The following is a 15150-nucleotide window of genomic DNA, read 5'->3' as shown; positions in this document are numbered from 1 at the left end:
GTGCAAGCCTAGGAATCAGAATGAGTAGAGCTGACTTGCAGTCTTTCTTGTTGTTGTTGTTGTTTTGAGGCAGGGTCTCACTCTAGCCCAGGCTGACTTGGAATTTGCTTTGTTGTCCTAGACTGGCCTTGAACTCATAGCGATCCTCCTACCTCTGCTTCCTGAGTGCTGGGGTCAAAGGTGTGCCTGTACCACCACACCTGGCTAAATATTTCATTTTTATTTATTGATTTTAGATAGAGAAAGAGACACACACAGAGAGACTGAATGAATGATTGGGCACACCCGGGCCTCCAGTCACTGCAAGCAGATGCCAGACTCACGCGCCATCTTGTGCATCTGGCTTACTTGGGACCTGGGGAATCAAACCTGTGTCCTTTGGCTTTGCAGACAAGTGCCTTAACTGCTAAACCATCTCTCCAGCCCTAATTAAAAAAAAAAAAAATTATTGATTTACAAGCGGAGGGAGAGAGAGGAGAGAAAACGGGCCCCCCGGGGCCTCTAGCTGCTGCCAATGAACTCCAGATGCATGTGCCACTTAGTGCATCTGGCTTTATATGGGTACGGGGGAAACTTTGCAGTCTCGGAACTGTAGGGGAAGCTTCTGGGGCCAGAAGGCCTGGTGCAGACAGATCTGCTCGGGGCTGGAGCTCCCTGTGCTCACCTCCATAGCAGGTGCTTTTCCCCAGCCCTCAGCTCTGCCCCCAGGCGCTGCCCCCCCAGCTCTGCCCCCCAGGCGCTGCTGTGCTCTGCTCAGGTCCGCCCATCTCACTTCAAATGAGGAAGCCCTGAGAGCCCAGGGCTTAACATACTGGAGTGGGCGTGGAAGAAGGCAGGTAGCTGGACCCACAGACAATTAGTGGTTTAATAATGATTACACACACCATGTTCCCTTGGACTCTGAGGTTTTCAGAGTCCTCTGTCATCTGCGAAGGAAATACTTATTTTTTTATAGGCCCGACTTTATGCATTTCAAAGCCTATGTTCAGACTAAATTAGCTGGCTCAGAGAGTTAGGGAAAATGTGAGTAGACCCCCTGTAAAGTCAGTGGGTCAGACAGAACACAGACCCTCAACTTTCCCACTTTGATCACTTAAAACTGATATATTTTAGGGCTTTTTTTGTGCTGTCAGCCACTTTTTTATTACTTAGTTTTGTTTTTATCGGGGTTCTGTCATGGCAGCTAGAGTTGTGCAGGAGGAAGTGAGGTGGAGAGCTGAAGTCAGGCTTTGGGGAACCCGGAGGGGGGCTGCTCAGGGCTTCCTTTGGCTTTCGCGGCCAGTAGGGCACACTGCTTCCTGAGGAGGAAGCATCAGGGAAGCCCGCGTGTAATGATTACCAGCATCTGGAGAGGTGTAAGTGCTTGTGCTTGGAGATGTTCATAGTTGTGATATCATGCAGCGAAGCTTAGTTGGCCAGGAAGCTTGAAGGCCCATGTCCACAGACTTGGGAATGCTCATTTTCCTCTGATTATAGGGATCAGAACACATGCTAAGCAACACTCTACTTTGAGTTAGCCCCTCACCCCAGCCCCAGCCCAAGAACCTCGTTCCTTCTGTTATGGGTCATGGCCCATGCATCTCGGTGCTTCAGGTGTTCTGCTTGACTCAATTCAAGTGTCTCGACCCTTCTGAGATTTCTTAGATTGGAGCATCACATAGGATTTGATTGTCTCCAGCTTCGGTTGGAAATAGCCCTAATTGAGCAACGGCAGTGCTTAAGACATTCTGTTTAGGTTTTGGCAGGTAGAGCATAGTGGTTCTTGCCTTTGGGGAGTTTACATTGTGAAAGGGATTCACCATGCAGGTAGACCCTGCGCCAAGTTCCCATGGGAAGGCCTGGACTCCCAAAGGCTCACAGGACTGGGTCTGTCCTTGCAGGAATGGGCCACTTGCAGGCCAGGGTGTAATTTGTTGGTGACGATGATGCACTCAAGGATGACGAGGTTGGCCAGTTATCAGGGGCTCGGGTGGGGGTGGGGCAGAGGTGTTTCTTTCTGTGGGTTGTAGCATCTGAGTTGGACAGTCGTAAGTTGGCCTGCCGGGCCTTTCACGGCATCCTCAAAAATGAGAGCCTGGGAGACGGCTCAGTAGTTAAAGGCACTAGCCTGCAAAGCCTGATGACCTGGGTTTGATTCCCCATACCCGCGTAAAGCTGGGTGCATTTGTCTGGAGTTTGTTTGCAGAAGCAAGAGACCCTGGTGCGTGTACACACACACACACACACACACACACACACACACACACACGTAAATTTTTAAAATGGGAATGTGGGTTGGGATTCAGTGCATTGGTGGCTGCCGAGAGCCAAGGCAGAGATCACGTCCCACGGCCTCTGGATTGCGAACACTCGGGAACTCTAAATTGCCCAAAGCCACTGCATGGTGCACACAACAGGAAGCTCTTTTACTGTGTGGACTTGTTGAGAAGGTGAATCACATCCTCTGGCTTCCGATGACTTCACAGCCACCAGCTCCAGGTGAGCCACCTTGTGAGAAGTGACGTCCAGTTGTAGAGAAGGTGTGGCTGGACAGCCGCCACCCGGATTCCAGTGAGCCTTGACCTGGAAGGCTTGGGTTCCGATCGGACCCCTTTGGTCTGGAAGGCTGCTCCATGTGCTTTTCTCTTAAATGGAACATGGTGTTCGTAGTGGTGGCAGAGGAGTTAGTGTCTCGGGACTGGAAGCTTCCTGTCACATCTGCATTCTGAGATGTAGTATGGCAGTACGGGTGAGGACAGTCGGTCCCAGTGCTGGAGACCTGCCCAGGGTCCCAGATGTTCTAGTGACACCTGAATGGATCTGCTGACCCTGTGTCACATGGTGTTTTGGTCTTCCCAGGAAGGATCCCCTGTCCTGCCCTAAGCAGGGCCGGCCAAGTCTGGATATATGGCTTTCACACTGGTAATTCCCCCAAATCGTTTTGACCCTCCACAGCCAACGGACCTTCCTCTAGCTGCCTGCAGAGCAGTGGTAAATCCCCGTGCGCCGCCCGCTCCCCGGCCCTCTGACAGCCGCAGCCAGAGCCAGGCCCACATAATCCACGCTCGCTCGCGGGGACGTCACCCCGGGTGACTCAGATTCAGTTGCGTTTGCCGTTTCACAACCACCTACATCTGATCCCCGGCAGGCAGGCTGTGCCCAGCGCCCAGTGTTCTGGCAGGGGTGGCTCTCCGCAGCTCTCTGAAGAAGTGGTCAGTGCCTGGCCTCTGCTGCCCTCCTGGCAGCCTACACGTGGCTGCAGCTTTCATGTCACGAGAAGGAAGATGGGCCGGGCGCGGGGGCGCACGCCTTTCATCCCAGCACTGGGAGGCAGGGGAAGGAGGGTCGCCACGAGCACGAGGCCACCCTGAGACTCATAGTGAGTCCCAGGTCAGCCTGGGCCAGAGTGAGACCCTGCCTCGAAAAACAAAAAAAGGAGGAGGACGATGGGACCTGGGAGATGGGCCTAACCTTACATCCCATGTACCCTGAATACGAAGGAGGTGCTGTCACCCCACTTTCTGTCCTTGAGCTCATCGAAGCGTTTGCTTCCGCCTAGTGAGGTCCCTGTTTCTTCATTCTGTGGAGTAGGAAGCAGGGCTTGAGAGACCTGCCTGAACTTTGGCCCTGGTCACTGAAGCTCCAGTCTAAAGTCAAACCTAACTCGTCGTACCTAGTACAGGGGCTCGCAATTTATTCCCTCCTGCATTTAAGTAAACCTTTTCTTCTCCTTTGGGGCCAGCAACCTATGGCTTCCATGCTCCATTCACTAATAATACTACTCTTTCCACTACTGAAGGCGGAAAAATGCAAACTCGGGTCTTCTGGACATAGAATCATGAATTCGAGGCCAGCCTGGGGCTGCAGAGTGAGTTCCAGGTCAGCCTGGGCTTAAGTGAGACCCTGCTTAAACAAACAAAAAGTATCAGGCACATTTGTTTTTCTTTTGTGCTGAAAAGTGGAGGGAGACCTGTTTTCATACTAGAGTATAAGTCCCATGCAGGCTTTTAAAAATTTCATTATTGTTTGTTGCTTTCAAGGCAGAGTCACTCAGCCCAGGCTGACCTGGAACTCACTCTGTAGCCCCAGGCTGGCTCTAAACTCATGTGATCCTCCTGCCTCAGCCTCTTGGGTGTAAATTCTATTCTTTGATGCATCTCAAGCACCCAGCACTGTGCTTGGCACGTAACTGAGTGTTATTCGCTGGTGATGAATGGATGAAACGAAACTCCTTTCCCTGTTCGGCTGGTGAAGACAGTTGGGTGTGTGGCTCCTGCTTTGCTCCTCACACTGTAAGCGTGTTTTTGTGTGTGTTTTTAAAGCAGATCTTTTTTCACACCTGTAAGCCAGGAATAATCAGGTATGTGTTGAGGGGTTTCAGAGCATGACAGAAAGCACCCACCATCCAGCAGCACACGTTGCCAACAGGCCCTGTTCTTGCTGGGTTTGGAGCGCGCTGGCAGCGTGTGCCTTCATTTTGGGCAGGATTACCCCACAAGTCAGGACAGCTGGAAATTAGCCACTGAAAAAAAAAAATTTTTTTTTTTGAGGGGGTTGTTTCAAGGTAGGGTCTCACTCTAGCCCGGGCTGACCTGGAAGCCTGGAATTCACTATGTAGTCTTAGGGTGGCCTCAAACACCCAAAGATCCCCCAACCCCAGCCTACCAGGTGCTGGGGTTAAAGGTGTGCCCCACCATGCCTGGTTTAGCCACTGAAACTTTTTGTTTGTTTGTTTTGGTTTTTCGAGGTAGGGTCTCACCTTAGTCTAGGCTGACCTGGAATTCACTCTGTATTCTCAGGATGGCCTTGAACTTACAGCGTTTCTCCTACCTCTGCCTCCCGAGTGCTGGGATTAAAGGCGTGCGCCACCACGCCTGGCTTGCCACTGAAACTTTTGAAAGCATATTTAAATGATCTCCCTGTCTTTGCTTTACTAGTCATCAAGCAATGCAGTAAATTTGGTGAAACCCATCCAGCTGTCTCTGAGCAAGTGGTCGGGAAGCTCAGGATTTGGTTAAACTGTTTGCATCTTGTGTTCACAGCCATTTGGTGCTGAGCTGGAAAGGGCTTTGGGGTTGAGTTATTCTCCTCACACTTCCCTGACATACAGCTGAGGCTGCAGAGGTGCAGGGACTAGAGCCTGTAAGCATGGACCACTGGTCTTACATTTCAGCATGCCCTGCCTAGCCAAAAGCCCAGAGTTTGTCCTCAGTCTTTTCTGAACTCTGTGTGGCGGAGCCACAATTATCCTGTTACAATGTTAGTGAGCAGAATCTATCAATAATTATCTCCCAGCCTGTAAATCAGAATCACACTACCATTTATGAATTCTCATTATAAAATGTTTCTATTCATGGTTAATAAGTTAACAAGAAAACATGAAAATAAAATGAAAGTAATTTGTCATGTCTTACTTAGAGATTACAAAGGAAATAGTCCTGTGGAGTAAAAATTATTTTCCCATTGTATTTTATTTATTTATTTTTATTTATTTGACCGAGAGGAGAGAATGGGTGCACCAGGGCCTCCAGCCACTGCAAATGAACTCCAGAAGGAGTGTCCCCTTGTGCATCTGGCTAACATGGGTCCTGGGGAATTGAACCTGTGTCCTTTGGCTTTGTGGGCAAATGCCTTCACCCCTAAGCCATCCCTCCAGCCCCCACTCCATTGTATTTAAATTATTTTACTGCATATGTGACTCATACTCACTGAGGAAGAATGTAAATAGATTTAAAGGGGTAAAGGTGTAATGCAGAATGGAAAAGAAATGATATATTCCTGTAAAGGCAAGATGACCAACACTGATTTTGATTGTATGTGTCCCTATAGACGGCTTTCTACTGGTTACATGCACTCATTACCAAAGTGTGGTTGATTTGGTGACCATAAGAAGCTCATTTTTTTAAATCTCAATTTTTATTAACATTTTCCATGATTTTTTATAAAAAGTATCCCATGGTAATACCCTGCCTCCCCCCCCCCCAGAAGCTCATTTTTTATATGTTCTTAAATTATACTATATCTTTCCAGAACTTAATGAGGTATGACAAGTCTTTTCTGATACAGTAACATATGACATGAAAATACATTATTTTGGACAGGGGAGATGGCTTAGTGGTTAGAGCTCCCTGCTTGCAAAGCCCGGCAGGCCAGATTCAGTTTCCCAATGCCCACATAAAGCCAGCTGCACAGAGAGGCACCTGCCTCTGCAGTTTATTTGTAGTGTCAAGAGGCCCTGGCCCACCCATTCTCCCCACCCCCCGTTATTTTGATGTGGTATAATTGGGAGGGTTATCGGCAAATATTGATTTCCTACCCCCTAGAAACTCAGTAATGGGAGAAAAGATGTGTTCTCTATTAAATGGAGTCAACCTAGGTTTAAAATCTTTACTGAAATTATGCCTGTGTGCAGTCAGAAAATGATTTACAGAAAAGGTGCTTTTGTACAGTATGTGATCTGACATCTGAGTACTCTAAATAAGACTCAAGGATGAAGACCAAATGGAGTTGTTCAGAAAGTCCTTCTGAAAGGTCAGACTTGGGCCTGAAGTAGCAAGGCCCTGGGCTTGAGCTGAGGGACTCAAAGCAAACAAAAAGAAGTAGTAAAGGATCAGGCTCTCACTGTGTGTCGCAGTCAGGTTCGCATTGCTGGTAGAAATCACCCAACCAAGAGAAGCTTGTGGGAACAAAGCCATTTATTTTGGCTTACAGGCTCGAGGGGAATCTCCTTGATGGCAGGGAAAACGATGGCATGAGCAGAGGGTGGACATCACCCCCTTGCCAGTGGACAATAGCAACATGAAAGTGTGTCAAACACTAGCATGGGGAAACAGGCTATGACACCTATAAGCTGGTCCCCAGCAACACACTGCCTCCAGGAGGCGTTAATTCCCAAATCTCCGTCAGCTGGGAGCCCAGCATTCAGAGCACCTAAGTTTATGGGGGACCCCTGAATCAAACCACCACACTATGTATGGGGAAAGTCTCAAAGTGTCTTGAACTTTCAGGGATCCTCCTACCTCTGCCTCCCCAGTGCTGGGATTGAAGGTGTGTGCCACCACGCCTGTTTTTTTTGTTTTTTAAATCTTATATAGGACACTGTTATGGATGTGACCTGTTCTTTACCAGTTGTATTTTTGTAGGATAGTTTGCTTTCATCAATCATGTTGTTTGGACAGTCTTGAGTTAGTTATTGCTGATCTTTTCAAATATAAGTACTTTTATTTTGTTGTTTTTGTTTTTCGAGGTAGGATCTTGCTGTAGCCCAGGCTGATCTGGAGTTCACTATGTAGTCTCATGGTAGCCTTGAGCTCACAGTGATCCTACTTCTGCCTGCTGAGTGCTGGGATTAAAGTTAAATGCCACCATGCCTGCCTTAAGTACTTTTATTTTGTGATGCTTGGGTTTTGAACTCAGGGCCTCACATATATGTAGATAATCTCTTTTTATTTGTTTTGTTTGTTTATTTTGTTTTTCAAGGTAGTGTTTCACTCTAGCCCAGGCTGACCTGCAATTCACTATGTAGTCTTAGGGTGGCCTTGAACTCACAGCGATCCTTCTACCTCTGCTTTCCGAGTGCTGGGATTAAAGACGTGTGCCACCATGTTTCATTGTTTGCAGCCTTTAGCAGCTGCAAACAAGCGTGACGCATGCTCCACCTTGTGTATTTGGTTATGTGGGTCCTGCCTGGGAAAATTGAACCTAGGTCCTTTGGCTTTGCAGGCAAGTGTCTTAGCTGATAAGCCATCTCTCCAACCCCATCATGACATTTTTATGCATACTAATTTTGCTGATCTTCCTCTGTGGATCTCTTTTAATGTGACAGAAAATCAGGAAAGAGTCAAACTGGTTTGAGGCTTCAAGTACCTGTTTATCCCAGCAAAAGCTGGGACAGAAAGGTGTGAGTTTTAGGGCAACCTGGACTACATCGGAATATTGTCTCAAAAACCAAAACTTAGCCTGGCATGGTGACACATGCCTTTAGTCCCAGCATTCAGGAGGCAGAAGTAGGAGGATTGCAGAGAGTGTGAGGCCACCCTCAGATTATATAATGAATTCCAGGTCAGATGGGGGGGGTGGGCAAACAAAAAACCAAAATTTAAGAAGGGCATTGTAGCATCTGCCTTTAATGCTAGATTCGAGTAGGAGAAGCCCTGAGTTTGAAGTAGGCCAGCCTGGAACTATAGCGTGCGCTGTGGGTCAGCCAGGGCTAAAGCTGAAAACCCCGGGGAAGGGGGGACTTACAAAAGCTCAGTTCTAAGTATTTTGTTTGTTTGTTTAGTTTTATTTATTTATTTGAGAGTGACAGAGAGAAGGAGGGAGAGAGAGAGAAAGAATGGGCGCACCAGGGCTTCCAGCCACTGCAAACGAACTCCAGACACATGCGCCCCCTTGTGCATCTGGCTAATGTGGGTCCTGGGGAATCGAGCCTTGAACCAGAGTCCTTAGGCTTCACAGGCAAGTGCTTAACCACTAAGCCATCTCTCCAGCCCCTAAGTATAATTTTAGAATCTGTTGGTAAGCTGTAATGATAAAAAGACCTTAATAATAGCATTTTAATAGAACATATCATCAATTATAGTGTCTTCATTCACTTGTATCACACACACATATAAATGTATTGATTTACTTGGCTTGTAGATGTTTCCCGAAGGGATAAGTAAGTAGATCCCCTAAAGTAACTCCCTGGAGGCTCCTGCCCTACAGGAAGACAGGTCCTTCTTGTCCATCACTCCAGGGTCTAATGTCAGATCAGTTCTGAACTGTAAGTGGAATTCCCCAACCTATCCTGGAGCGACTGGCGTGGAGCTTCGGGCAGGTGTGTGGCGAGGGAGATGAGCTTTGTTCCCGCGGCCAGCACTGGGCCTCCGCGCACTCAGCAGCTACCCTGTTTCAGAGGACAAACTTGAGTTGGGAAGTGAATTGAATTGGCCAGATTGTCAGAGCACTTCTGCATACCTCTTGCTGTATCTCTTTCTCAGCCCTTTTAATTATCTACCGTGATCTGTTCTCAAGAGAGCTGGGTTTCTTAGTGGGAACCTAAAGTCCTTAACCCAAGCACAGCTGTAATTAAGACTAATGAACTGATAACTTGGTGCCTTGGTTTTGCTGTCTCTGAAATAGGCAGAGTATTTCTTAGACTAAATAAGAATATGAAACTGTAAGGTGATGTAATGATGCCCCCAAAAGTACTGTTTTCCTTCTTTCTTTCTTTTTCTTTTCCTTTTTTTGAGGTAGAGTTTCACTCCAGCTCAGCCTGACCTGGAATTCACTGTATAGTCTCAGGGTGATCCTCCTACCTCTGCCTCCGGAGCGCTGGGATTAAAGGCATACATCACCCCGCCCAGCTTTTTTCGTTCTTTTTAACCAGTGCACATCAACAGAAAACTTTTGGGAAGATTGGAGCTATTGTCTTTCACATAAAGGAAAAGTGCCATAAATCTAGGTGAATTCTAAACATTTTGAAAGCTTCTTGAGGAAGGACAGCAGCTGAAAGACCTTCCTCCTAAACCTAAGCTCCATTCTCCTGTGATGGCTTCAGGTCATCCCCAGTGCCCCTAACTGGTCATTATGCAAATGCTCAGGCCAGGTTTTATGAAGGCGGCCTGGCAGGAGGCTTGGGAGGACTCAGCTGGACAGCAGTGCCCGCTCACTGGCCCACTCAGCTGCCAGAGAGGTGCAGGTACCGAGCCCCGAGGCTGTGGCTACTTTTGTTGAACACTGGCATTACAAAGGCATTTGGAAGGAAATCCTAAAAGCTCAGTTTGAGGAATTCCCAAGCAATCTTACCATTTTGATTCTGGCAGAGGTTTGAATTGGAAGGGTCCTCCATCAGCACTTTGGTCTTTTGTTTTTGTAGATACCAGTAATTGGAGTATAAAAAAGGTATTTAATTTTTTTTATTTGAGAGAGAGAGGGAGAGAGAATGGGTGTGCCAAGGCCTCTAGCCACTGTAAATGAACTCCAGATGCATGTGCCCCCTTGTGCATCTGGCTTACATGAGTTCTGGAGATTCGAACCGGGATCCTTTGGCTGGGCAGGAAAATGCCTTAATCGTTAAGCCATCTCTTCAGCCCCAGTAATTGGAGTTTTTTTTTTAAGCTAGAAATAAGTTGTGAATGATAGCTTAAGGATTTTCACTTGTTTTGAAGTATATTAAATAATTGGCTAGGATTTCCCCCCTTACATAACTTGCTTCACGTCCCAGTGACTCAGTAATAAGAGGTAATTGGAAATAGGTAAGTTCTGTCTAAGAAAACTATTTGAGAAAGGGGATATGAACACATAAAGAAGGTTAGAATACATAAATAAAGTTTTATTTTTACTTTCTTGAGAAGATTTTTAGACCACAAAGTAATGAATGTCTCTAAAGATATGCATCTACAAACAAAAGCATAAATATCTTTGTTCAGACAGATAGAGTTCTGAAGCCTGATTCTTTCTAGAAGGTTGTATTGTTAGGTAACTTTCAAACGCCTGTCACTATCAGATATGTTGCCCTCAGAATTATATTACAAAGGTGCATACCAGTTCACATCCTCTTACATGAGGGGCAGCGAAACAGAAACTGGGTGGAAACATAGGGGAGGGGGGAAAAGGTAAAACCACCACACACCTGCACTCCTTTTCACTTCCTTTCCCAAGTCTTCTGCTTGGAGACATTCTTCCTGAAGATGATGGCAGCTCCGTGGTTTGGGTTGGCATACTGGTTCTAGGGGTGGGAGGGGCCCTGAGCTCTCAGTCTTACCTTCAGAGCAGGGCAGACCTGGCCTCAGGCTTCCCGGAAGGCTTGGGAGGAGGCAGCGGGAGTGAGAGGGTCTGGGAGAATTCTCTGCCCCCCTAGGCTGCAGGGAGGGGGCAAGGAGTTGATAGGGACTTGGCATCCCGAGAGCGGGATTGGAGGGCTGTAACTGCTATTGTCTGTACTGACCAGCTGTGTATCAGAAGTTATTTGGCTTTGGGCTTTTTTTCCCCCCTCTTTAGATTTTGGCATGCAGGGAATGCATCTGATAAGTGTACAGTATGCTACCAGGAGTATGATCTGCATGCACATTTTTGGGTGCTGAATACATTGGCAAATAAAACCAAGAAGCCAAACGCTAAGGTTTTTGATGTTTTACTGATGAAACTGGTTTAACTGGCCTGTTGGAGCCATTTGCTCAAATTACTCCAGGTTGTAGTTTTTGTTTGCGGTACTAACAATATGGCTTAGAGAGCTGCGGTATTGACCGAAGGTTCAGAAGCTTCAGTGGAGCCTCCTCACGGATGCTGGAAGGAGTGGACGGGAGAAGAGCGTCTCTTGGCCCAGCCTTACGCCTCCTCTTCCTCTCAGCCCTGGAGCCGCAGCCAGAGTGGGTGCCTGCTGCCTGGCCCGGTGGCTGCTGTTTAGAACATTCCTGATGATTTTCAGAATGAGCGGTCATCACTTCAGCGTTCCTTTCATTTTCAAGGGTACCACATCAGGAAGAGTCATCAGGTTAAGTTATTTACTGTCCCTGCAGAAAAGCCATAGTTTAATTAGCTCAGTCAGATGGCATTAGACACCCTTTGCGCACTTCAACTCAAGGATGTTAAAGACCTAAATCTTTGAAAAAAGAAAAGGGAGGAAGAGTTCAGGCACTTTTCCAGCTCAAGCTGCATGTTGGTCCATTTAACAGGGATGGGCCTTTCCTCAGGAGGTGATGGAAAATGCCAGTTACTGTGGGATTTAACTGACATCAAACTGCTATCCAAATCATTCAGGTGGGCCTAGCCTTCTCTCTTAATTGGTAGGAAGGAAAACTTAACATACAAAGAAAAAGGAGGAAACTGTTAACCTTTATTGCACATTTAAAATTTTTGTTTCATTTTCAAAGATAATGCTTTTTAAAATTAAATACACTTTTTTTTTTTTCTTCAAGGTAGGGTCTCACTCTAGCCCAGGCTGACCTGGAATTCACTCTATAGTTTAAGGGTGGCCTTGAACTCAAGATGACCCTCCTGAGTGCTGGGATTAAAGGCATGTGCCACTACACCCTGCTTGCACATTTGTATTTTTAAAAACAGTAACAGAATATCTCCTAAAAGTTGAGCTATTCAACATGACTAACTTATGTAAGAGTTCAGTCAATGAAAGTTTAGTAATTGTTGCCCAAGGCCAAAAGATTGCCTCTTCAAGGCCCTTATAGATTTATGTATCCATTTGGCATTGTTTGACAAAAAATGTTCTGGAAATTAATAGTTTTTTAATGTTATACTAAGATTTCTTCATCAGTATCAGAAATTCATAAATAGGTTGACACCAAGTTCCCTCCCTCCTCTCTCTATACACACACACACACACACACACACACACACACACATTTACATTTTCAAAGGTAATATATGGTGTTGTATTAGAAAATTAACATGATTCGGTAGGAGAAATTTGATGAGGAATGCCTTAAAGAGTTTTACTGATAGTTTTCATACATGTACATAATGTATTTTGGTCATACTCCCCTCCCATACTTCTTTTGCCTCCCCCTTCCCCCCTCCCCCTGTAAAAGCAACGTCTTCCTTGCTTGCTGGAAAAGGTGATCCTCAGTGACAAAAGATTGTGGTTGACTTTACTTAGGAGGCACCTAAAGCAAGTCCAAAAATAACAAAAAGCATTTTGTATAGGGTGTCTAGCCAAAGATTGACACATTAGAGAACACCTCATTTTCAGGAGTAAACCACTTTTTTGGTGTGCTGAATGAATTTAATATGTTAACACTCCTGTAAGGCCCAGAATTGCCTGGCTGCCCCTTGCCCTGCCTGCCTGGTACTGGCTGAAAAGGTACCATTGTTTGTTCTGCAAACACTGGGTGATGTCTGTTTCCAAGGTGACTGATTCTATTGCTGCTCTTTAAGCAAGGGGGGATGGGAGAGAGAAAGTTGCCTTTAAACACCTGAGAGCATCCCATTTAGGATACAGTCTATGTATGTAGGTGTGTGTAAGTTGAAATTTTATCTTAACTGAGATTGAAAAAAAGGGGATAGAAGAGTGAATGTAAAATGTTAGAATTAAAAGTTTAATTAAGCCAGGTGTGGTGGTGCATGTCTTTAATCCCAGCACTCTGGAGGCAGACTTAGGATCACCATGAGTTTGAGGCCAGCCTGAGACTTCATAGTGTCAGCTTGGGCTATAGTGAGACCCTACCCCAGGGGGTGGGAGTTTAATTAGGCTGAAGTTAAGTGTTCACATTGGAAAATGAAGAGCTAAGGGGAATAATACTTTTAAGTGATAACAGTTGAAATATTAGTCTTAATCATGTCCTGAGATAGGTCTTCAGTTATCACCTCCATATAGTGATTCAGAGCATATATTTGAGCATAATTAAAATTGGCTATTGATCAGGTATCTGGATCTTCAAAAATGTGAGAGGACAAGAAGTATAACTAGATTAATTTTAGTTTTGAGTTCTATAAATTTTTTTCAGTGAAAAAATATATGAAATCTTGGAGGTATAGTTCTGCCAAACACTTCCAGAGATAACAAATTCGATCAGATATAGTTTGCTTAGAGACTTTATATTTTATCATTGCAGATTTTTATTTTCAAACTAGGAAAGAAAATCCCTCCCACCTCACCCCTAACAGTGCATGGATGCTGTTAAGAGAACTTTTCATTCCTGTCAGATCTAGTACAGTTCATGCACAGGTTTCAGTAAACATTAACCATTTTTATCAGGGCCTGCAGTGTGCTGAATGGTTAGCAAAGAGAGTATACTGCAAGACACAGATGAAAATGAGAGAGTCCAAGGTCACACGGATGTGGGGTTTTTTTTTGCTTTTTTTTTTTTTAATAAATAAAGTAGTTAGAATCTAGAGAAAAGACAAGACTCTGAGTATCCTCTAATTGTGTGGGGCTTCCCTGAAGTTGCTTTGCCTATCATTTTACATATGAGGCTGACAGGGACTTGATCAGACAGTCTCTGAGTGGCAAGCGACTTTAAGATTTTCTTTCCTATCATGAATAATATTTATCTATTTAGGGCATCCTTTTAGAAGGGAGGTTGTCAAGGCTGCAGCAATAATTCACAATCCTTTTACATTGTTACAAGGAGGGATTTCCCTTGTTCTTTGTAAAGATGATTTGAGTTTGTCCTCCGATGATTGTGTGTCTGCATTTAGCACTATAACTCTTAAGCCAACTGCTAGAACCAAATGCCACCGATTGTACAATAAACGTGCACAGTTCCAATATCATGAAATATTCCAGATCTATTGCCTATCATTTTCAAAAACAGGAATGTGATTCCTGCTTATTTTTAGTGAAGAGGATATGCAAGTTTTAAGCATTGTGGACAGCAAGAATTCTCCTCTTCCTGTCTCTGCAGTCCAGGTGGTATTAAAGCTCTTAAAACCGGATCAGGTGCCAACTGGGAATAGTTTTTATTTGCCCATCCGGGTGTTAAGTTCTGGATCTGCTCAACCCGCAGCGGCAGGCGACTGGAGGGTGGGTGTGTGGTACTGAAAAAGGAGTTGCTCCTGAACTCGAGCTAACCCTTTAAAAGTAGTGCCTTGGTCGCAGCACGAGGTAGGAGGATCGCCCTGAGCTCGAGGCCAGCCTGGGGCTACCCAGCGAGCCTCCGGTCAGCCTGCCTCAGAAAAACCAAAAATAAAAATACCTCAGTGCACTGGGCTCCTGCGGAGGCAGGAACGCGTGGGCTCGCGTCGGGGGCGACGAGCGGGGGGGCGGAGTCCCGGGCGGCTCCGCTCGGCCGGCGAGAGCGGCAGGAAGCCCGCCGGCCCCGGGCTCCGCGCCTCCCCCCGCGGCTGCGCGCCTGCGCGTGGAGCGGCCGCGGGCTGTCCGTCAGGGCGGAGGCGGGCCGTCCGTCAGGGCGGAGGGCGCTGATTGGCCGGCTGGCGGCGGGGGCGGGGCTCCCGCAGAGCCTGGCGTCGCCCTCGCTGACAGCCCGCGGCCGCTCCCCGGGCAGCGCCCTCGGGGGCTCGCGGCGCCGGGGAGTTTGGGAAGTTCTCCCCTCGGTCCTCCGCGCCGCCCGCCCGCCCGCCCTGCCCGCGTGCTGCGGCTCCGGGGCTCCTTCCACGAGCTCCGTTAGGACGGAGCCCACTCAGCGGCGGGTGTCGGGACTTGAAGCCCGTCCCCGGCGGTGCCCGGGCCCGGAGGTGGGGTGGCCCGCCCCGCCCCCCGCAGGTGCTCCGCGG

At 46.9% G+C, this 15150-nt stretch overlaps 1 protein-coding gene across 5 annotated transcripts in view; it reads left to right on the top strand.

The window, feature by feature from the left end:
• Rreb1 (ras responsive element binding protein 1) overlaps nucleotides 1-15150 on the top strand; it is a 159209-nt gene that overhangs the window by 20215 nt on the left and 123844 nt on the right. The window lies entirely within an intron of this gene.

This window comes from Jaculus jaculus, chromosome 17, assembly GCF_020740685.1.
Source record: "Jaculus jaculus isolate mJacJac1 chromosome 17, mJacJac1.mat.Y.cur, whole genome shotgun sequence".
Lineage (NCBI taxonomy): Eukaryota > Metazoa > Chordata > Mammalia > Rodentia > Dipodidae > Jaculus > Jaculus jaculus.
This window is presented reverse-complemented; position numbering and strand designations above follow the sequence as displayed.